Here is a 25,336-nt window from a genome sequence, read left to right as displayed (position 1 = left end):
CTCAAAAAGTCTGTAAGTCAAGCCGTCTGTAAGTCAAGGGTCCACTGTAGTTGTTTTCTACTACTAGAAAGGTTGCCATGTTGAAGATGGATATTTCTCTGTTGGCCCAGAACCATGGGTGGAAATATTAGGGAAGCAAATTTTATCTAAACTTTAGGGGAAACTGCCTAGCAGTAAGCACTATTCAGCAGAGTAACATTGTGTGTCAAAAATTGTGGGCTCTGCTCAGGAGTTGGTGGTTCTTTAAGCAGATCTCTATGCTATAGTTGCAGCCAACACTATAGCTCCTACCCAGAGCAAGAGATTTCATTAGATAACTTCCTAGATTCCTTCCGACTCTGAAAGTGTGTGGCTGTAACAATGCCAACACAATGGTTTCTGTTCTAGTTGGAGCCCTCTGCAAACGTGATCAAATTGCTAAGTGCAATCACTTTAATGAGAGGTAATTCTAGTTCAATAAAGTTAGCAAGTTATTTTGGTTCCTGTTAGAACAGCAATAGTTTCACAGTTGAATGTATCTGCAAACAATTTGCAGTAGCTATAAAGTAGGAGGTAGCTGCAAATTAATAAATTGCATAAAGACTTGTCATGGTAGAATTATAGCTTCACTGAACCTCTGTAGGGAGCAACTGGCTTTATCAAATGCAAGGCAATAGCCAGATGTCAGGAGTATTAGAAGATTCCTGGCCCTTTATTATTATTTTTTTTGTCACAGTTTTTCAGGTTATACTTTTGACACCCCACTACAGGGAAATCAGTTTCTGTATTATGCTACTGAAATGAAGAAAGTTTGGGGTAACCAGGAATGATGTACTTTTCTTGTGAACAGACTGTTAATTCTGGGCAAGTCCAGACAGGGGAAGGTGGAACAGTCTGGTTCACACTTAAAAGGTTATTATCTTTAGTGTGATCTATTTTATCTCTCATTTGAGTGATCCTTCTGTTCACACGGATTGATGTTTTCTTTCTCCTCTGAGAAAGATCCAGACATGGTCACTGCAGTTTGTCCTGCTTTCTAGTAATGTCACTTCCTTTACCCACATTTTCTTGAAGCTCTCATTCAGTAGCCATGGCAACTTTCCATTTCATTGTTGTTAAATAAGTGATATAGTGAAACAGCAATACAGCTACCTATCATGGTACGTATGATACTGCCAATGTATCTCATTATCTAGAATAGTACTGCATCAATAAGAGTACATATATATGTAAAAATGGTAGAGTAGATGAAAACAGAGGAAGGAGCTGGAGCTTCTCTGTGATCCCTTTCAGTGACACAACCCATCAAATATATCATGGGGTTGTCACCTCAGATAACACCCCCCACTGCTCTATTTTGGTGTTAACTAACTATCCGTGGGAGGTTGTGGTGCTGCATGTTAAGCCGCAGAAGTCTCAGTGCTGTAAGGTTGGAAGACCAGCAGTCGTAAAATCAAATCCACGCAATGGAGTGAGCTCTCGTTGCTTGTCCCAGCTCCTGCCAACATGTTTGAAAGCATGTAAAATGTGAGTAGATAAATAGGTACCACTATGGTGGGACGGTAACGGCGTTCCATGTCTAATTGTGCTGGCCGTGTGACCACAGAAACTGTCTATGGACAAACGCTGGCTCTATGGCTTGGAAACAGGGATGAGCACCACCCCCTAGAGTCAGACACAACTGGACTAAATGTCAAGGGGAACCTTTACCTTTACCAACCATCCATATGGACTACAAAACAGGCTAATTAGGAGCACTCTGAATAGTGCCAAAAATCCATGTAGTTCCAGTCCTCTGCTAAAATGGAGCCAGACAGCTCTAAGAAGAGGGCAAGATGAATTAATAGGTCAAAATACATGTGGACACTGTAAACCAAAGAACAGCAAAAGTGATCCAAGTAAAGAGCTGCCAATGCAGAGTGGCCTCTGTTCAATGCTGGTATTTAGAAGAAAATTAACAGAGTCATCCCGAACAGTCCGGTGTCTGTCCCACTCTATGACAAATATGCACACTGGACTTCAATACCTGTGTTGCCATGGGACCCAGAGGTTCTATAATCGTAATAATTTTCATGCATTGCATCCATGGCCATGTTGCCTTAAAACACCAAACTAGCATAATGACTTTGTTCTATAACTATACTAACACAGTTTGCATTCTAGCTTCTGTGACAGAAGGGAACACTGTCAGTTTGGCTGGGAATAAAATTTCACACAGGAGCAGTAAACTAAGGATTGGAAATAATTTCCATGGAACAGAAAAGGGCAAGGGGCCCAGAGGCAAGAAGGCAGAATGGTGAAGTGGGGGAAAGCTGTGGACTAGGAAAGAGCCAGGATTATGTGAAGAATGGAACATGAAGAAAGTGGCTGCAAATAGAGGAAATATAAAGCCAGTAGGTGAAGGTATCCTGGGGAAATTTCACAGAGCTGAAGGTTAGGTTAGACTATTAGATACGTTAGAGGAGAAAATTTACATTTGTATTTGTGTATTTTCAAATGTGGCTTGGCTTCTTTACCTTAGACATCTGGATTATTTATATATTTCTTGAGGGAAAGAAACTTTAATAATTTTCAACACCTCAGTCATTTCTCTCCTTTGTTCATGGCCCAATATCATTCAACTGCTGTAGTTTAAGATGCACTTGGCTAATTTATGGTGTAAGTGTCAATACAGCAAGGGGTTGACTAAAGAATTCTCATATTCCTCCAGCCATGATTCTATGATCCAAAGACCACTGATGTTATTGAAAACAAGACAGTGTGGTTTAATAAGCCTTGTATTAGGATGATAAATCACAATGAATTATAGATTCAAAAGTGAAATAAGATTCTTTGCCTTTGGCAGTGCTGGGCCCTCCTATTCCAGGGACTTTAGGACATTTAATTGTTTTGTAACCTTCATCTGCTCCATTTACATGGTAACATTCTTATACATAGAGAAGTCCTCTGCAAGACTGTCCTAAGGTATTTTGTTGAATGAGGCAAGGAACAAGATGTCACCACTGCTTCCAACCATACAGCTTGGCATATCAGAGCAGAGCAGACTGGCATATTACTTGAATATTGGTGGCGAATAGTGCCCCTACATCTTTCCTGAGGCAGCATGCCAGTGTAGGCGACTGGTGGTGTGATGTACATAGTGTGGTGCATGCATAGACAAACAACTGGAAAATTCAAGAGATACTGCTAGGAGGCTAACAATGCTACTCCCCAGCCTTAGCCACCCCACTCTGCTGATTGTAGGGCCAGCCATGGTACTCCTTATAGAAAACTGTTTTGATGAAAAACCCTTTCACCAAGCAAAATATGAAAACTCAAGTAGTAGAGCCCACCTTGGTCCCTGCCCTTTGTAATAAATGGATTATATATTTTTGTTTAGTATGAAGAGACTTCTGCATTCTACATCAGACAAAAAGTACTCTTAAACCTCCCTGAAATCAAGAGGATTTAAGATGAAGCACTAAAAATAAATTCTAAATAACTATATGGAAGTTAAGCTCATTAGTATTAAAGTATACCTTGCTAAGATAATAAAATACAAGATGGGTGATATAGACATCTCACTATGAGAACACTGCTTAGCAGTCGAAAGGTTGGCGGAAATGTAATAAAAATTCATGGTATAACAATAACAATGTACAACAGAGCCTCCAGAAGCAGTAAATACCTGACAAATTACAGATAATAGACTTTACAGTTCATGCCTTGCTTATAAATATGCGGAAATCTTCTAGTTAACTAGTTTGGGAAGCAAAGGACTGTGCTATCTGGATGTGCAGTTTGAATGTTATGTAAAAAATAAAATAAACACACTACCAAATACTTCTTCATATTATGGAACAAAGTACTTTTAAAATGGTCAACAGTTAGTAGAACTGAGCCTTTGCCAGATTTTTTGTAGACCATGTGCCCTAGGGCCAAACTTAGGGCTTGATTATCATGGATCTCACTGATGTCAGAACTTGGGAAGGATTGCTTTGGAAAATAGCATTTTAGCTAAAATAGGCTACAATTGCCAGTAATGTATTGATTTGTAATGTCAGTGATTCTGTCTACTGGAAGTGCAGGGTGGGGTGGGGGACATGCCATTTTGCTTTACAGTGAAGAGAAAAGAAAATATTAGGAATTAGCACGTTTTCTTTCCATTTCAGCATGTTTACTAAACAATTAATCAGCAGCCCTTCAAAGTAGTGGAGTTCAATATATGGCTGTTCCATCAAAGAGGGAGGGGTTTCATCATAAACAACTATCAGCACTTAAGGAGATTGTGTAGAAATTGGAAGACCTTGCCCCATGGCTACTCAGTAATCCGTACTCATTTAATCAATAGCTACAGAGGGCGGCATTCAAAATTAGTATTTTTATGAGTGTCCTTAAAACCATCTATGTCAGCTTCTAGATATGTGAATTTCAACTATGAATATTTACTTTCTTAAGTTCTCTCTCCTTTGTTCTATATACTGGTGTGTGTAATTGATCAGTAGTTTGGTTTTTTAAAAAATGATTGTGTTATTTCTGTAACTGGGCTTGGTAACTGAATTATTAGATTACAAAACAAAATTGATGATGACATACCGTATATGGCAACCATTATGAAAACAGTAGAGGAACACAAGGAACAAAATCAAGATACCATCTCAACAAAAACTTAATTTGAATCATTTAGCATAAAATTGTCACTTCCTTGAGATATGTTAACCGAGGAGTTATAGGATATGTCATGAGCCCTGTTCAGAATGACATTAGTGCAACTACTCAGATGTATTTGCAGAAAAAACTGGTGGTGCATATGGCAGGTCAGAAGAAATTTGCAAGGCGAACAACTAAATCAGGAGGGTGTATGCTTATAACATGTGGGAAGAGCTATGGTGAAGATAACTATGGGGGGAAAGCACTTAGCAGGAAAAGCAGCATTTCACATAAATAATATTGGATCTGAGAATTCTTAAAGCCTTGGATGGCTGGCAAGTTTTAGTAACTACCTTTTTTAAAAACGAGGATAATCTAAGGCATTACAGATCAGTCAGTTTTCCTTTGGTTTTGGAGAAGCTGAGCGATGAGTCTTCTCCAGAACAGAGGTTTGGATATCTAGCTGCAGATCCAGATGTTGGACATTTGAATCCCCATTGTGCCTCCAGGGAGAAGAGACAGCCTGTGTAGCTGTGGCCAAGCTACACAGTCCCAGGATGCCGCCAGAAGAAGGAAACGATAAACCACTTTTGTGTATTCTCTTATCTCAGAAAACCCTGGAAAGGGTCACCCTAAGTCAGTATTGACTTGATAGCATGCAATTATTGTTATTATTATTCAAAAATACCAGGCACAATCAATCAAAATCATAAAAACATTGACTGGCATTACATAACACATGCAAGGTTTAACCAAAAACCTCAGTATCTGTTAAATATCAATGTAGTATATGTGATAATACTGCCATTTTTTGTAGCTCGGATGATGTTATTTCTGAAATCTGCAACGGCTTCTAATACTGTGTGAAATTTCCTGATATTGTTCCCAATGATGATGAGGAGTACAAATGAAGTGTGTTCTATTCACAAGCGAGATATTTCAATTGCCACATCTCTGTATTTTGTTAGTTTTGCGAATTCTTCATCTTCAACTGTGGCCACTCCTGGAATTGCAGTGTCAATGATCCAGACATTTCTTCACTCTATTATTAATAATAATACTCATAGAACTGCAGAGCTGGAAAGGACCCTATGGATCATCAGGTTCAGCCCCCCTCGAGGAGGCACAGTGAGGAAATGAACTCCCAACCTCTGGCTCCAAGCCAGAGACCTAAGCCAGTGAGATATCCAGCAGTTCTTACTACTATGTATTATGTTCAAGGTTTCTGTCCGTTTGGATCTGGAAATCTGACAAGATCTTGATATCATCATTTTCTGACATCTCTACCTGATGTTCCCATTGGGTTTTTGGAGGCTGCCAAGTTCTAATTTATTTTGTCACTCTATAATGTTTAATTTTGTAATCTGTTTGTGCAATCTGGAATTCACAGATATGGTGTGACATGGTTTCTTCTACCTCCTCTTCAGCATGTTAAAACAGTTACCTGTAGGATAATTTATATTAAAAAATGAAATTATTATTTTCTATCACTGCGGACTTATAAAGGCTCATCCATGCCAGATGAACCTAGTTTCCTCCTCTGATCAAGTACTAAATTAGTAAACAAGAAAATCCCAGCCAATATATGTTTTGCAAGGCTTTTGATGTATTGTTCTATATGACAGCCTCACAAGAGTACTTGAGAAAAATGACTACAATGAATTACCTTCAAATGAGTATTCAATTGAAATCTACACTCAAGGGGTAATTAATGGATCATCATCAAACCTAGAAAGTATTTCCAGTTTGGTGGTGGGTATAGCTCAGCATTTTAATTAATGATTTGAAAGAAACAATGTGCTAAGCACTGAAAAAAATTATAATGGTCAAAAGTTTAAGAAGTGTTTGCAACTACTGAAGGAAGTCAATCAGATTTAACGCAGGAAAAAGAGGAAATATGGCAGATAGAAAGAACAGGTAATGCAACAAGTGCAAATGAATTACATCATAAAAACGAAAACCTAATAATTAATTCCATGCAGTACAATTTTTTATCATATTTTATAACAAATTAAATAGTCCTCTTCCTATATAATGACACCACCACATTTCTTATCATCTGATTTGGAATGTGAATTTAACATTTTCAAGATGTTTTCCTATGAGAAACCATTTTTAAAATACTAGAATTTCAATATACTGTACTCCATAAGTTAATAACTTAAACAAATATCCTAGTTTTGTTTTTATAGATGGCAATCACTTCCTGTTAATTTTTTTTCCGTGTTCCTAATAGTGGCTTATGCAAGGATCTTAAACCAAGTGGAATGAATAGATGTGCAATCACTAAGTTTACAGCCGGTCAGAGAGTCAACATGAGGTCACTGTTTGTGAGACAAATGATGAATTTTTGAGGGTGACGTTTAATACTGGAACCTTTTGACCTTTCCAGAAATCAAGTAGCAGGCGGTCAATGAGCTTTAGCAAATAAGCAAAACGGGAGAAGCAGAAAACAAGGCTTATTGGTTGACCTGTTTGTTAAGGGCTCTTTCCCTTCGCACAGATGGCAGGAGAGAAGCCTTGAAACAGGCTGCTTTGCTTTTCAACTCTCCTCTGTAAATATACCTAACATCATACTGTGCCTGTCCTAATGAGCTGGATAAATGCCAGGTGGTAGTGGTGGCGATGGTGTGCAAACACCACACCAGTTGACCAGGAAATCGCCTATGAGGTAATGTACAGTAAGTAGAGCAAATATGCTAGAAGAATGAGGCCTCATTAACAGGAATAATGTGATTCAACATTTAATGACTCAGGGCTTTAGAAAGTGTTCCTGGGGGAAGCAGGAATTGTCAATATTTTCCTCTCATGATATGGGGCAGTGGTATTCTCTCATCATCAGTTTCCAGCTACCAGAGGCCCTTTTCTCAGAGCCTTTTAAAGACAATCAAGGGAAGACACCTTGCCAGGAAAAAACGAAGTAGCACTTTACCCAGAATGATAAATAGTATGCACAAATTAAAAAGCTCCACACACTGCATTTAGTTATTCCATTTGCAACTTCTGTACTCTAATGGAAGGTGGTGCTTCAGCAATCAGGCAGAGTGTATGATTCCTACTTTTAACCCTGCTCCTTTCCTTCATCTCTGCACATGCATGTACTTCCTTTCATATGTATATAGAGGGCACACATTGGAGGATGTAGAAAACAGAAGAGAACAGTGAGTGAAACGAACACTAGAGCCAACACCATTACATCTACTAACAGGAATGCTTCTGCTGTCCCTGACAGATCACCCACCTTGTCCCTGGGAGCTCCCAAGGGACTATCCTGAAACCTTGGCAGTAGGGCAGCCTGAAAATGTGGACTGCAGGACAGGACACCTGAGCAGGGGTGAGAAGGAGGAAGAACAATAACCTCAGGGAGAGGACACAGGTGGAGCTGGGTGGCAGGAAGAGGGAATAAGAGAGGAAGAGAAAGGGGGACGTAAGTGTCAGAGTCCAGAAGCATGGTCGGGGATGTAGGAAGAGCACTCCCTGATATTTTGTGCTTTGGAAGAGAACCAGTCCCCTTTCCACCAAGTCCCCTGGACAAGAGAGGGGGAAGGGCCACAGCAGGGGACCCCTCACCATGGGCCATTGCATGATGACCAGACCACTCAACAGAACCTCCCCTAGATAAGCTGACACAAACCCAAAAGAGGACTTGTGGTGAAGGGAAAACTTTCACAGCTTTGTGGCTTGGCCACTGTAGTGCACCAGCTGTCGTGCAATGAGCTGCTACAGATATTTCAGATTTCAGAACAATAATATTTGAAACTGACCAGTGCAGTTCAAATATACATAATCATTCTGGGGCTTTCATCAGGTTATGAGAAACATGGCTATGGAGATGTTTTTTGTTTTTGTTGAATGAAAGTGTGGATATAAATTATGGCTAATATCTCACTGCCTAAAAATGGAGTGGAAAGTAAATAGTTTAAGTATTTGCTCTCCCTGTCATGTGTCCTTTCTTGCAACTGGTCAAGCAACAGAGAGCCTGTCAGAGAGAATGAGGTGTTTCCAAGATTCCCTTTCTGCTCTTTGTTTAGACAACAGAACATTATATATTTTTAAGAATGCATTTTCATTCCAAGCATGTGGGTGATCACGGAACAAAGGAAGGCTAATTACCTTGGAGAAAGAACAAAGGAGTCAACAACAGATTTCAGAGCCAGCGGAGCCTACAGGCAACACCCTGGGAGCTCTTTTATTTACTTAGCATGATTTACATAGTATGTTGTGAGAGAAACAGATAGGATACTAGTTACCGAATCGTAACCAGGATTGGCTGAAATAACCCTTTGATCTTATGCTCTACCTCTAAGTGAAAGTGCAGAATAAGGGGTTATGCCACCTGCTGGTAGCTGCCGCTTCCTGCCAGGAGTGTATGCACATCACTGGAACAGAATGCAGCCAAAACCTTTAAGCAGAAGCTTCCCATATTTCCCCTTTTTATTTTCTGTTAAGCAAAGGCACATATTCTTTCATATATTTGTGAAGTACAGTACAGTGGTGCCCTGCTTAACGATTACCCCGTTCCACGCTTCATGGCAATGTTTTTCCGATCGCTGTTGTGATCGCAAAACAATGTTTAAATAGGAAAAAACCGCTTGACGATGATCGGTTCCCTGCTTCGGGAACTGATTTTTCGCTTAACGACGATAAGAAAACAGCTGATTGTCAGGTTTCAAACTGGCTCCCCACTGTGCAAAATGGCTCCCTGCTGTGTTAAGGATGGATTCCTCACATTACAGGCACCAGAAAATGGCCAACAGGTAGTTATTATGGAAAAGAAGGTTGGTATACATTGAATAAAACAACAGCAACTTATAAGGAGTATGAGGAGCACAAATCCAAGAATGAGAACACAACACGACAGCATCACAGAGTTGACATTCAGCTGCGAGATAATGGCTGTTAGAAAAGTTTCAGGAGTTTCTGGGATCTGCTGCTGATCTAGAGTTCTTTTTACATCAGCACTCAGCGTCTTTATCATCCCCCAAGTAACTTTGGGCTGAATGCAGATCGGGCTCAGTGCTTCCTGTGACACACAGTCATTTGGTTCTGCTCCAGAGCCATTACTGGGTTGAATTCTGGAATCGGGTTCTGCAGGTTGTGATGCCAACTCATTCTTCCCATGATATGGCCTCACACACCGAGCCAGGATCCACAAAGGACTTGTGGGAGTAAACACAGCAGGATAGCCACGACCCCATGTTAGTAAAGGGGCTGGACCCTTCCACTGAGGGTCAGGAGGTTGCTTATAAGTCTCCAGTGGCCTTTCCCTGGGGATTTCTTTACGAAAGCATTTCTCTACTGGAGACAATTTATGCTGACCTGCAAATGCAGTTAAATGATTTAATGTGTGAATAATGCTATTGATACTACATCTGGAACATCTTGGCGCTTAATCCCTCTGTTTTTTGTTTGTTTTGAAAGGAGAAGTTTAAAAGAGCAGTGTGCTCATTCTACAATAGTCTGTCCTCTGCAGTTATAAGGAATATTATGAGAAAGTCGAATGCCGCATTCATTGCAGAAAGTGGTAAAGGTGTGAGAAGTATAGGCAGGTCCATTGTCTGTTTTTAAGGCTTGAGGCTGGCCCATAATTTCAAATGTACGTAAACAATGTTGTATGACATGATGAGAGGTCTTGCCATGAAGAGGGGTAGCCCAGATGTATCCTGGATAAGTATCAATAGTTAGATGAACATAAGAAAGAGGAGCAAGGCTAGGAACATGAGTGACATCCATTTGCCAAAGCTGATTGGCATCCATTCCTCGTGGGTTAACAGCATCAAAAGGAAAGGAAATTGGAGACATGGAACAGGAAGAGCAAGAGGAGACGATGTCTCAAGCTTGAGAAAGCGGAATAGAAAATTGCTTATGGAGTTGTTTAGCACTCTGTTGAAAAAAGGAATGGCTGTCAATAGGGTTGGAAAAGAGGGGACACAAGAAATGAAGAGCAGAGTCTGCACAATGATTTCCTTGCTAGATAGCATCTTGAAATCCAGTATGAGATCGAATGTGAGCTGCAAAAAAAGATTGTGATCTGGCAGTGAGGAGGTTTTTTAAAGTCAAAAACAGGGAAAGTGAGGAAAACTGAAGAGCAGGAGAAAGGCATGTGACAGATGAGTGAGAAGGTTAAATACATATTGAGTGTCTACAATGAGATTTAAAGGTTGATCGTGAAACATTTGAAAGGTAAGGATGACTGCAGCCAGTTCTGAATGCTGAACGGAGCTTTGAATAGAAGTAAAACAGGTTTCCAGGTTCCGGGAGATTGCTGAAATGTAATCATGCCTCTGGTAGGCACACCATTGGTAAAATAGTTAGTGCATCAGGGAGAAGAGTAGCAGAGAAAGGAGAGGAAAAGCAAAGGGGTACTTGCTGAATGAATGTTAAGCGAGGGTCTTTAAGTGGATTAAAAAGTATGTCACCAATATCGTCTGCAGAAGCAATTTGACAAGTCGGTGACGTAGACATTAAATGATCATAGTCAGCTTTGAAAATAGGTAAGTAACAACACAGAAGATCCCAACCTGCGAGTTGTTTGGCATGATGGTGCCCTTTGATTACAATGTCTGTAATCACATTTACAGTGAAGCAAACATTTTGGGGAGGAGGGTTAGATGAATAAAGCCATTCTGCTACAGAAATGGTCTTGTCAGGCTTCAGGCTACACAACGACCCAGTAGGCAGTTGGGGAGTGTTCAAGATAACCAGCTGCAAAGGACCAAAAGAAGGAATGCGGTCAACCATGGTACATCGCAAGGCTGAATTAATTTGATGTGTGGCATGTTTCATAGTCTTGGTGATGGGTACGGAGTCGGCAGGAGACTGATGTCCCCAGAGTGCATTAAACAAAGGTTGCAATTCATGAGTAGTAAGGCACAAACATGGACGAGCCCAATTTAAGTGCCCAAGGAACTGTTGCAACTGCACTAATGTAAATTGAGATGGAATTTTTAGTTCTGTTAAGAACGGAGATGAAGCTTGCAACAGTTTGTGCCCTAGATAAAGAAACAGAGTTATGGTTTGTATCTTTTCTGGAGCTATGTGAAGGCCTCGTTTCTCTAAGCAGTTAGCTAGAGAATCATAGACAGAATCGGGTCAGATTTCTTAAACTAGGGTAGTATTCACTGAGTTCCCCCCACCTTGACCTGGGGCTGGAGGTCCACCCGACTTGGAGTTTCCCGGTGTTGGAACAGACCAGCATTGATTGGCCCAGTGATAACATTTGTGACACTGGGGGCATTTTTAGAAGGGCATTTATTATTTTGGGGGGTTGATCTACATTCCTGTCAGAAGTGCCCTTCCTTGCCACAGGAAAAATATTTACGATCTTGGATGGGGTTCAAGGAGGTAGCCATGGCTGTGGCCAAAAGCTACTCTTATGAGTTTCTGTGCCAATATTCTGACATAATTTTAGCATGGCAGCAATGTCAGTCTCTGGTTTACTGTAAATAGCCTGAAGGGCTGTTTTACAATCTATGTTAGCATTTTCAGATGCCAGCTGTTTCATCAAAATATCAGCAGTCTCAGTATTATTCACCTGCCATTCAATCACTCTTTGCAAGTTGTTAATGAAAGATATATAGGTTTCCTCCTGCCCTCAAGGAGACACTCATTAGACTCATAAGGAAGAAACCTAATTTGTGGTGGATGAAATTGGCAATTATAGGCTTGTCACCAATGTTTCTTTCATTAGCAAAGTGGTCGAGAGGGTGGTGGCTGACCAGCTTCAAGCTCATTTGGATGAAACAGATGCCCTGGATCCGTTCCAGTCGGGCTTCAGGTTGCGCCATGGTACAGAGACAGCATTGGTCGCCCTGTATGATGACCTGTTGAGGGAGGCTGACAGGGGTAAAACATCTCTGCTGGTCCTTCTCGACATCTCAGCAGCCTTCAATACCGCCAACCACGGTATCCTCCTGGGGAGGCTCTCCGGGTTGGGAATCAATGGCCTTGCATTTGCATGGCTTCGATCCTTCCTCGGGACCGTCCTCAGAGAGTACAGCTTGAGGAGAAGTTATCGGCCCCGTGGACCCTCAATTGTGGGGTTCCGCAGGGCTTGATTATTTCCCCAATGCTGTTTAATATATGAGGCCGCTGGGTGGGGTCATCAGGGGATGTGGGGCATTGTGTCGTCAATATGCTGATGACACCCAGCTCTACATCTCCTTTTCACCAACTGCAGGTGATGCCGTTCTGTCCCTCCAGTGCAATGGATGCAGGAAAATGGGCTGAGGCTGAACCCGGACAAGATGGAGGTTCTGAGGGTGGGTGTCCCCATGGTCGGCAGCTTGGGTGACTCTCTCATTTGGGGGGAGTGACCCTTGCCGCAAAGGGTGGGGTTCGCAGCTTGGGGATCCATGTGGACCCAGCGCTCACTATGGAAATGCAGGTGGAGTCGGTAGTCCGCACCGGCTTTTTCCATCTTTGGTGGATAGCCCGGCTGCTACCCTATCTCGGCACGGGGGAGCTCACTACCTTGGTGCATGTGCTCGTAATCTCAAGATTAGACCACTGTAATGTGCTCTACGTGGGGCTGCCTTTGAGATTGATGCAGAAACTCCAAGTGGTGCAGAATGCGGCAGCCTGACTCCTCAGTGGAGCAAGAAAATACTACCATATTTCTCCTATTCTGGCTGCATTGCATTGGCTGCTCATTCAGTTCCGCATTGACTTCAAAGTCTTAATGCTTACTTATAAGGCCCTAAACGGTTTAGGGCCTCAATATTTGGCAGAACGCCTACTCCCACCAAGGTCTACCCGTGTCATCTGAGTGAGTCAGGAGGTGAGGCTGAGGAGCCTGATGTCGAGGGAGGCCCGGAAGTAAAAAACAAGAAATCGGGCCTTCTCGGCAGAAGCTCCTCGCCTCTGGAACAATCTCCCTTTGGAGATTTGCGTGGCCCCTATGCTGAGTATTTTTAAAAATCAATTAAAAACATGGTTGTTTATTCAGGCCTTCCCTCCAGTCAATACTTGATCTTTTTTCTTTCTTTAATTTTCTTTCTTTATTTCTTATTTTATTTTTCCCATCTTGTAGAATTGTCATGGAAGTTATTTAATGTAATAATTTTTGTGTTATATTTATTTGTTGTTTTATGTATGTATTGAAAGCCGCCTAGAGAGGTCGCAAGACCAGATAGGCGGGATAGTAAATAAATAAATAAATAAATAAATAAATAAATAAATAAATAAATAAATAAATAAATAAATAAATAAATAAATAAATAAATAAATAAATAAATAAAGTTCTCTGTAGGACCATGATGCAAATTGGCAAAAGACCCTAAAGGGTCTGGGATTTTTAACCAGGCTGCTCTAACAATGTCACCCACTTGTGCCAATTCCCTGTTGGGGATGGTAATCTGCTGTGCCATGGTGACAAAGAGTCCATCTCCATTTAGCATATCTGCAGACACAGCAATATTGTTTTATAAATTATCCATGGCAAGAATGGCAGCAGCATCTCTCCATTCCTGCATGAATAGTACATATTGCATTGCTTTAACCAAGACTTTCCAATCAGCTGGAATAAGATTTCCATTTCCTCGTAAGCCATCAACCAACCCAAGATTTTCTTTGGGTCATTCAGCTTGACTAAATTCCCAGAAGGTTTGGGTGGACTAAGATGCCTTGTTTAACTCAGCATTGAGGTAGACATGGAGCAAAGAGAAAGGGCAAGACTTGCCAGCACAATATGTCTATTTACATTTGCAGTATGTGGCTTCTTTTCAAAAAGACTACTGGAGACAGAAGAGTGAATCCATATTTTGGAATCATACTCCAAGGCATACAGGAGCCACAGGTCAACAGAATAACAGAGAAGTATTTAGGGTTCATACCACAGTCTTGAGTGCAGAACAAATACTGTAGCCAGGATTTAGTAACAATAGTTTATAAACTAGGTGGACAGATGGATATTGGTAGATTCAACACAATAAAGCAAAGTCACATTTCTCCCTCTGTTCTTTTCTCACCCATATTATTGCAAGCTAGCCAACAAACCCAACTTCACTCTGGTTAAAATCCCATGGTTCCCACACTTATTCCAGTGCTCTCTCTCATCTCTGTGCATTCCTTGCCTTAGGTCGCTCTCTGTCATCTCGTTGGTACTCATTCAGTTCATCTAAAGCAGTGGTTCTTAACCTTTGTTCCTCAGATGCTTTTGAACTGCAACTCCCAGAAACCCCAGTCAGCAGGTGGTGAAGGCTTCTGGGAGTTGCAGTCCAAAACTCCTGAGTAACCCAAGGTTAAGAACCAGTGATCTAAAGAATACAACTTCTAGAACTCCCCAGCCAGCTCCTGATTAATAGAGCTATAGAACTCCCTCCCTCCATGAAATTAGAGCATATTTCAAAACAAGTAAGATTCTGAACTGATTTTGTACAATACATATCCTACTGTATATGTAAAGTCAGAACATCCCAAATATATCAACCAACTCTGATGAAAATGCCTGTACTATGTTTTTAAATTAGATCATGCCAAACATACTGATGAAATGTGGTTGAATTCTCTCCAGCCATTTGGTAAAAATTAATCAGTGGACTTCCAGAGCCCAAAAAATCCACTGAGCTACTTTGACAGGTTTATGGGTAGTGTACCACACAGCAGTTAGAACAGAAACCAGGAGGCCAATTCTGCACTCTTAATATTCTGCTAAACCATAATAAATTCTATCCTTATGTACTTAATATGTGCCATGAACAGCCCCTTTTAAAAAAAATATTTTTGGTCAGTCCTTTGCAAAACTGCATTCCAAATTTGGTGTAAATTCCTGCAGCCATGGACGACTACAACCTTTTCAAGTCTGCAGTAGTGCAGATTGAAGATGAGGTTAAAAAAATTACAAACTAACAGATATTAGTATATTTTTATTTACCCTGTTTTCCCAAAAATAAGACCTAACCTTAAAATAAGCCCTAGCATGATTTTTCAGGATGCTTGTAATGTAAGCCCTACCCCTCCCCAAAAAAGCCTAGTTAAGTGAAACCCTGCCCTCCACCATTGTGTAGCAACCAGAAGATGACATGACTGTATTTGAATAAACGTCGATTGTTGTACATTAAAAATAAGTCCCCTAAAATAAGCCAGAATGTGTTTTTGGAGCAAAAATTAATATAAGACCCTGTCTTATTTTCAGGGAAACACGGTATGTGGACAACAAATGCTTAACAGATGAATAGTCTTCTTCCTCTTGTGAAAACTATGCTTCAAAGCTTTCTACTAAACTAGAATTAAAATGATATTAGACACAAAAGCAAGCTCAGTTCCTTGGTGGCATATGCCTAGAGGCCTTACAACAGGCCATACTGTGGTCCACTTAGGTCAGTACTGTTCTGATAGCCAGTAGCTCTTCATGGTTTCTGATAGAGTTCTTCACTTACACATTAAAGTCTTCTGACATGTTCTAATATCCTTCAGTGGTTCTTCAATCTTGACTTCAGTTTTGTTCCTTACTTCTGACTTTTGATTCGCTTCTTGATTCCAATTCCAATTTGTTCCTCTATTCTGGTTCACTTTTTAATTATGACTACCAATTTTTCATCATGGCTGTCTGTTTCCAGTTTATCCCACAATGTGATTTATAACCTAGTTTGTTACCTGCAGGGATACAACTTTACTCAGAAGAAACGGCATGGGATGAAATCTTTATCCCCATTCCTATTTCTGCTGCTGCACTACAATCATAACCCAATTACAAATATTTTTAAATTCATCATCTTTTTGTCTTTTGCTACCTTTTCTGCTGAAAACATAGTGGGAGAGTAGGCCAGCTAAAATGATGGGATGGGGATGGGGATGGGGATGGGAAGCATCTTATGACTCAGTTTTCATGATCCTGTCATCTCAAGATTTGGTCTGGCAACCTTCCACCAAAAAAGAGAGCATTTTAGATTTTTTTTTAAAATGATGATCCTGAGTTGAGTTTGCCTCACAGCATCATTGCTTTCTCCTTCAGGGTGATACAGAGATTTGCCCAGCCTGGCTGGAGGTTGATATTTGGATTTCCAAAGTGGATTGTGAGTGATGAGACAATGCAAAGAAATCATTGCCAATGCCTCTTGATAGAACAAAGTATATTTGGATCTGTGATTCATAGTCAGCAAGGACTAGACCGTTTGGGCTACATGGCATACAGCAGTCATTTAAAAATTGCAGCCATGTGAGGAAAGGGAATAGAACTCACTCTATTGTGGTACAGATCAAAAGGTCTCTGCCACTTGAGATAAAGGACATTCTCCACTTGTTCTTATGACCTTTTCAAGTCTGCAGTAGTCCAGATTGAAGAGATTAGGTTCTAAAGAAATGTTCTTTAGTTCAAAGTGCCACAGCTCTGTAACAAGCTTTTGTCACTTGCAGGGCCATTAAGAGACACTGACATTCATTTGGTCTCACATATTAACTCTAGTTAAACACCCAGAAGATATTTGTGTATGCATTGTCTAATATACATTAAATAAAAGTTATACATTTTAATATAATTTATAGTATACCACACTACTGAAGAGAAACAGTAGAACATATTTCAAAACAAGTAAAATTCTGAAGTGATTTTGTACAGTACATAGCCTATATGTCAAGTCAGGACATCCCAAATATATTATACATTGTGTATATACTGTACAAAATCAGTTCAGAATTTTACTTGTTTTGAAATATGCTGTACTGTTTCCCTTCAGTAGTGTGGTATACTACAAATTATATTGAAATGTATAACTTTTGTTTAATGTATATTAGACATGGGGACGAATAAAAAAATGAATTGTGAAATTCATTAAAAATTGCTGATTTGTTTAATTTTCATCAATTCCAGAGACCCTGACGAATACGAACGGATGAATGTTTCTCAATTTTTATCAAATTATTAAATGAGCTTACTCTGGCTGTGAGTCATAGTGTGGTGAAATTCACCAGCCTCCAATTATCCCAAAAATTGCCTTACAGGATAAGGGAATCCATTAGGAAATATTCAGGAGATGGTGATGGGGGGGGGGTGAGATGAAAAGGAAATCATTACATTTGCTTGGGCTCATACAATAGCAGTTCCATTGCTTATGTGGAAGTCCAATTATATGAGGTTGAAAGTCACGCACAGCACCGAAAAACAAATTCTACTTTTTCCCCCTGGAAGCAGTTGTCAGTTACCAAATCACAAATCTCCCACCTACTTTCCTTCTGTGAGGACACCAGCATTGTGCATCCTACAAGCATTATGCTGGTTACATCTTATATTTAAAGAAAAGACAGTAACCTTTTCAAGTATTCAGTCTGGGGACAAAGAAGAGTGGGAGAGAAATCCTGGAAGCAGATTTCACCCTGATCTATGTAGATTTGTGAGAGTGTCTGAAGGCAGTCTCTCTCAGGAAAAGGAATACCAGACATCACTTACTTCTGCCTCCTCCAGCAAAAGTTACTGGGTGTTTGTGGCAACCATCTCCAAATTAATCAGCATTTGCGGTATATCTCTTCATATTCTTGAATAATAAATATGCATGAAAGAAAATGTCTTCCTGTTCTCCATATCATTTTTTAAAAATCATTCTGCCATATTTGTGTTGGAGGGCTGTGAGAGGTATAGGAACATTTTTAAACTGACTGATATCCTATTGCTACAGGTACTCAAATGGACTCAGTTTTGGAAGTATGCTGCTGAAGAGACCTTAACAGATATTATTGGTTGTACAACTAAGTTGCACAGCTTGGTGTGCAACAAATAGGGTCTACAGAGATTTCTAAATTTCTGCCAACACACCACTAGAAGTTATACAGCTTGCACACCTGAACAACAGGATTTCAGGCAATTGACTATTTTTCGTCTTAGCACTTTTAGCTTTCAACCTCATGTAACATTCTTCCAAACATAAAAACTTTCAGATACACTTTGATTCACAGATTGGGTTGGGTTTTTTAGACTATCGTTTCCGGAACTCCTCACCAACATGGAGAGTGGATGGTTAGCTTGGGGATTCTAAAAACTTTTGGTTGGGTTTATTTTAAAAGAATTTTCCTAACCTCTGTTCTCATCACTGAAGAAAACTGTTTGGCAAATTCTGCTAAAAAACAAAAGGAGTTTCAAGTCAGGTATCACTACTTTTTTAAAAAAAGAGTTCTTAATAATTCCATTTCCCCCAGACAGAAATCATTTTATTGACAGTTTCCCTGTTTTTGCATGTGCTAGACTAGGCTTTGCAACAATTGTATGTTTGACAAAGCAAAGCAGCACACTTTGCTTTGTCAAATTGATACAATACATTCAACCCGTTTTCCTATAATGTCCTTTTAGTAGTCCAATTTAGACATGAGACTGAATCATTCATAATGAAAGACTCTGTAGGAACCATTGGAAAAATAACACCATCTTCTCCTTGTCAGTCATGCACACAAAAATGTAGATGCCATACAGATATAAATCTTTCTGTATACTTAGGCAAAAAAAAAAAATGGACACAGACAGACAGCATTTACAGTGTTTCAAATGTGCATTCAAACAATCCGCTGCACAAATGCATCTTAATCTGAATTTAAGAAATGGCACTACCTTCCTAAAGACCATTTTGGAACTTCATTGTTTCATTTTGTACTTTTCTGTCTTACTAGACCGTATGCTCTATAACCTAAATAGTTTTGTGCGTAGGCTGTTTTTACATATGAAAGTTAAGTTATTTGTGGCTGACCTTAGTGAGTGCATCATTATATCTTTGTCAAAATTATTCTACCGAAGTTGTAAAACATCTCAGACACTGTCCGTGGGAAGGGACTGAGCAGTTCAGGCATTTATATAAATAAATAAATAAAGATTTCTAGGCAATCTGCCTGTCAGACTACCCAGAATTAGGCCTGTTTCCCAACTCCCTCATTAGTCTCATGAAATGTCAGAGGCAATGCGAGTAAGTTACCTTCAATTGCTGCTGCATTCAAACACTGCCCTGCTTGCCCTTTAGCTGTGGCTAAGTGTGAATGGCATGCAAATGCCAGAATGAAAGACTCATGTCTATTCGCTCCCTACTCCGGTCCCCATTGTGTTGCAATTCAAATACAATAGAAGAGCTTTATTTCTGAGTTCATTCTAACAATGTTAGAAATAAAGTTAGAGCATGTTTTCAACATCACACTACAATTCAGAACTAACCTGGAACCACAGCCACTCCACATTCCTCTATAGATGTAAATGTCATTTGAAAGCAATGCTGCGAACATAAATTGTACATTAAGGGATAAGTTACCTACTGCAAAGTAGCACAAATACTTGCCCCTAGTAAGAGGTAAGAGCTGTGACAGGAGTCACAATAAAAGTTTTCATGCAGGAAAAAAAATCAAGGCATACAAAATCTCAGGAATTACAGGGAATTTTCAATATCGTGGCAAAAATCTATGTGGGGTGCAGTTTTACATCTCAAGGGGGGGAAGCATAGAATGAAACAATAAAGGTTGGGTTGGCCATTTTATAGTTTCAATATTAGAATCTTACAAGAATTAGGCTACAATACTACACATACTTATTTCCCACCTACTACGTATGTGCCTCCTGCCAACCTAGCAGTTCGAAAGCATGCAAATGTGAGTAGATAAATAGGGACCACCTCGGTGGGAAGGTAACAGCGTTCTGTGTCTAAGTTGCACTGGCCATGTGACTACGGATGACTGTCTTCGGACAAACGCTGGCTCTATGGCTTGGAAACGGGGATGAGCACCGCCCCCTAGAGTTGAACACGACTAGACAAAAATTGTCAAGGGGAACATTTACCTTTACCTTATGTATGTGCCTAGCTATATATGCTAACATTAAGCTCTGTAAGGTTTGCTTGTGAACAGGTGTGCTTAAGATTGCAGTGTTACTAGTGCATTAAAATGGCATTCAATTTCCACAGAATGTGTGTGCCACCTAGGGAATGGCCTAGGTTGGAGGCTGCTATGGCTGCTGTGGTGGTGAACTCATTCTGCCCCATAGCAGGGTTAACCCTCGTATTAGGAGGGAACGACAACAAGGAATACAGTTTTAAATGAGTTGTATTTTCAGGCAACTATTAGATTGGTAATTTTACATTAAGGTTTTAGTGTCATATCATATATAGGAATAAGAACAAAACACGAATTTTGAAAGAGTTAAAATATACATTATTATATAAGGTGCATTATTTTCTATAAGGGAACAAGAGAAGTCTAGAATACACTCTTGCTGCTTAGTCCAGTTTGCCTTTCCTAATTAGAAGCCATATTATATTTTCATTGCAGCAATTAACACTGTAGGACATTGCCAGACAACATTGTAATGATTCAGGACAACCATCCAACTTTGCAGAAGGTAGGGGTGTTCCAGTGTCTCTTTGTTATTGATGAAAGTTCATGTTTCAGCTGAGAACAAATTACTCCCTGATGCCATTACTCTATCCTTACACAGACAACATATTGTACAGTATGTTATTACCCTAGCAATAAACAAAACTGTAAGGCTCTCCCTTGAATGTGTTTGAAATAAAAGATAGGCAACTTATAGTATGCATAACCTTGGGCATATAGCAGCAGTGTTGCAACCAATATAGAACATTGCACCCTCTAGTTCTAGAAATATCTTTTACTTTCCTTTAACAAGCCATTCATAGCTTTGAAACGCACTACTGATTAATCCAGGGAAATTTTGAAGGCCTGCTCCTGAGGTAGATTCATGTCAATGGAAGTCTGGAATATTAGTTTTAGTATTTGTGACAGATAGCATTAATTGGCCTGACACCTCTGTTACCCTGGGCATGTTGCATGGTCCCAGAGCACTATCCGAAGGGGGGACTGGTAAACTACTTTGAGTACTTAATACCTAGATAACTCTGGGGGAGGGTTGCCATTAAGTTGGCTCTGATAGCACATAATTAATTGATTCAAGAGAAGATACTTTCTGATTATCTGTTTCAGGTTTATTTGTTTGTTTTGTCACATTTGAAATGAAACTGTATAAACAACAATGTCTAAACAGCATATCCACATTGGGCTATTTCTAATTGATATGTTGAATTTTCCATGGAAATTAAGGGTCTAAATATTTTTAAAATATTCTCAGAATTACATAATTTTGAAACTGTTTGTTGACACATTCAATTTACTTGAGAGAACAGTGACCTGTTCCAATCCATGCTGGTGCTGTGCCACAAGAACCATGGCTAGGATCCAAAGATCAGCCTAACTAGTTACGCACATTCCAGAGGTATTTGGGTTTCTGACCCTTGTACAGCAATCACAAATCCTTACTTCCCCAGATGCATAACAAACTATTTCAGAAAACGAGGGGACTTTCAAAAGCAACATTTATTGTTGCATGCGGGAATAAATTCTGCTGTTCAACTGACTTTCTGAGCCTGCAAGCATACATAAGAAGTGCTGGATAGTTCCGTAGTTTCAGTATATGGTGGTGGAGCCAGAGGTTGGGAGGTCAATTGCCTCCTTGATAAGGACTGGACTTGAAGATCCGTTGGGTCCCTTCCAGCTCTGCAGTTCTGTGCAGCAGCTATGAAGGATATGAGTGAATTGCTGCTGTTTATGAAACATGGAGACAAAGGGCTCATGCATATACCATGGAGTTTGCAGCAGAGGTGGAAAGGTGCTCCCTGTTAGATATACTACAACTTACATATGATGCCTTTTAAGGAGCTTTTAACTAAGAGGACTGAAGTGAATGCCATTCAACTCAGTAGCAGCCAACTGTTCTCTCTCTGCCTCAAATTCTTCTTCCAGCCTTTTTTCTAGTCAGGGTTCTGTCACTGTTAGCAATGGAGTCTGTCGGAGGAAAACAAAGTGAAGTCAATATATTCGTGAAGGCTTTCATGGCCGGGATCTAATGGTTGTTGTGGGTTTTTCGGCCTCTTTGGCCGTGTTCTGAAGGTTGTTCTTCCTAATGTTTCGCCAGCCTCTGTGGCCGGCATCTTCAGAGGACAGCACTCACCAGAGCACAGAGTGCTGTCCTCTGAAGATGCCGGCCACAGAGACTGGCAAAACGTTAGGAAAAACAACCTTCAGAACATGGCCAAAGAGCCCGAAAAACCCACAACAACCAAAGTGAAAGCTATGTAACCAGTCAGTTAGTCGGTAATGAACCTAATCAATCAGTTAAGCTCAGTGATGTTAAAATTTAAAAAGTTAAAAATTTTACATAAAAAGGTGCTTGGTTTTTATCTATGAACAATTATACGTAAATAGAAACGTGTTATTCTTTCTCATTACCAGAGTCTTTGAGCGAATGCATTGAAACAGTAAGTGCCTGTTGAAGTAAACTAACAAATAAGTGGTGGTCTAATGAGGAACACTTTTAACTCAATCTGCTCTGTAGATTCCTGGCTGAATCATTTTTATCTATCGCATAATTAGAGGAAAGCTTATTTTAATTTTTAAAGGCCACACTCAATCTCCTCTCACACACTCTGCCCTCAATACTTCCCCCACCTAGTCCACAGAATTCCCTTGCACAAGGGACCACTATGGGTTGCATCTCATTCTGTGCAAGTATTAAGGGCTAGTATTTGATGAATTCCTTACCTACAATCCTTGCTAGCAGATGCTGAGGGGAAAACTCAATATGATAGTAAAGCTTCCTTTGTACTTAAATCACGTTTTAAAAAAATACAGGGAAGAAAGCTTTATTTCTTTCCCACTTTGCTGTGGAGTTAATGAAAAATGGTCTTCCCTAACTAGTATTTGCATTTCGAAGTGAAACTCCAGTTGCATCAATACAGGACTTCTTTCCAATGCAAATAACAATTGTGGACGACTGCTTGTCATTAAGCCCCACAGCATTAAAGGTGATAAAGATTAAATTTGCCCATCCTGCAAGCTGCAATTTCATTTGCAGTCCCTCCAGCAACTGGTATTTGCATTCCTTAAACCATGGATCCTAAACACAAAAGCACATTTCATCCTGTTTAGCCAAAGAAATGTAACAAATTTCTAAATATACTCACAAGAAAAATGGGGCACAGAAATGCAAATCTATAGAATTCAGTTTCAAATCTCTAGACAAAAGACAAATTCTCCTCAAAAAGATAAAACTGGTAAAAGAAACAGAAGTGTAAAGGTAGTTTAACTCTCCATGTAAATTAGTACAAACATATGTTTCAGATTATAATAATACAATATTATTGTATTATTACAATAATACTGTATTTTTGTTGATATTTAGAATATTATTTGCCCAGTGCGAAGCCTGGATGACAGTTACAGGTCATTAGAGACTTTTTAAAAAGAATTAAACTTATAAGGACAGGACCAGAAAGAGCATAGGTTTCTGTCTGGCTAGATTCCAAAAGATGGTAGTAAGATATTTTAATTACCTGATTGATGTGGGCTTCAAAAGAAAGCACAGAATCCACAATGACCCTAAGGTCACAAGCATTATCTGAAGAATAAAAAGAAACACCACAAATGGAAACTAACAGTGATGACACCTGAGACCTCTCCCTTAGTGAACTGATCGATAGCTACTTCGTTTTGTCTATGTTAAGTTTAGCAGAATCTGAAGCTATGCATTATTGAATATCACAGGAGCAATTATACAAAACATCAAACTTCTTTGTAAGAGCTGCAAGCAGCTCGAGGATATGGAAATAGCTTCTGAATACAAATGCCTTCACAAGCAACAGCATGTAACCTGGGACTCATTTACACTAGAGTTTACTATTTAAATAAATAGAATTACTTTTTGACTAAACGAGATGCAGATTGCACCCTCTGTAGCTGAACAATTTTCTTTAGCAGAAGTACATGAAGACAACACAAATAAGACCCTTGAGAAAATATCAGACATGAAAGACTTGAATGAGTCCCAACTGGAGTAGGCCCATTTGAATCAATGGAAGACATGGGGGAGTTGACTCAGCAAATCCCCACTGACTCAATGGGCCTAACTCTAGGGCAACACCACACTAAGCAGCAGAATTTCAGTCAATATGTGCAAGAAATGTGCACCAGTTTTGGAAAAAAGTGTCCAGGACAGGTGAAGAAGGCATATATGTATGCTACCAGAGCAGATACAGAATGGTCCAGGAACCCACCAGCCGTTTCTGGATAGCTTAGAGCACCCCTACAAAACACTGATAGTTGTTCTAGTGTTTGGGAGTTAAATATGCTAAAATTTGAATTAAAATATCAGGCATCAGTTGTTCTAGCAAAAGAAGTGAGCACAGAAGCAGAAAAAGGTTGGCAGCTGAAGACTCAAAGAAAGCACACCTGTCCCAGTAATTTCAGCAACTGAGTTCTGAAGAGGTCTCAGGGTGATCTCACTGGACTCTTATTTACTTCCTATCCACCCAACTGAGCAGCTGTTTCTCATTCAGACATGATAAGAAGAGGGTAGAACATAATTTAGGCTGATTTAGAGTCTTCTTGCTTTTTCTTTTAGGTATCTATACTGAGTAGAGCTGGGAGCTTTGTGCTTCATATGAAGGATGGCACTGCAGGTGGTGCTGAGTTCCATCTCTCTCCACCCAGGCCAGCTGGTTCACCTACCGGGCTCTGCATGCTGCTGGGTCCTTCTTTGGCAGCGTTGCTCCAATTTAGATAGGAGCCCAGCCAGCCTTTCTCTGCCTCCCCAGGCAGCCAACCACCCATCAGCTGTGCAAGGGAATTTCCTGTCCTGCCTCCTCATCAGAGTAGTTGGCTGCCTGAGGAGGTGGAGAAAAGTTGGCTGGGCTTCTGCCTGGATTGGAACAACACTTCCAAAGAAGGACTCCAGCAATGTATAGAACCTGGTAAGTGG

At 40.1% G+C, this 25,336-nt stretch overlaps 1 long non-coding RNA gene across 1 annotated transcript; it reads right to left on the bottom strand.

Moving 5' to 3' along the window:
- Positions 1-20,593: 20,593 nt before the first annotated feature.
- Positions 20,594-24,883, bottom strand: LOC110074816 (uncharacterized). The gene is made up of 3 exons (XR_002299848.3): positions 24,808-24,883; positions 23,913-23,977; positions 20,594-22,365 (listed from the first exon to the last, which is right to left on the bottom strand). It is a non-coding gene; the product is annotated as an uncharacterized LOC110074816 (long non-coding RNA).
- Between the last annotated feature and the right edge of the window lie 453 nt (positions 24,884-25,336).

The sequence above is a fragment of the Pogona vitticeps genome, chromosome 3 (genome assembly GCF_051106095.1).
Source record: "Pogona vitticeps strain Pit_001003342236 chromosome 3, PviZW2.1, whole genome shotgun sequence".
NCBI lineage: Eukaryota > Metazoa > Chordata > Lepidosauria > Squamata > Agamidae > Pogona > Pogona vitticeps.
This window is presented reverse-complemented; position numbering and strand designations above follow the sequence as displayed.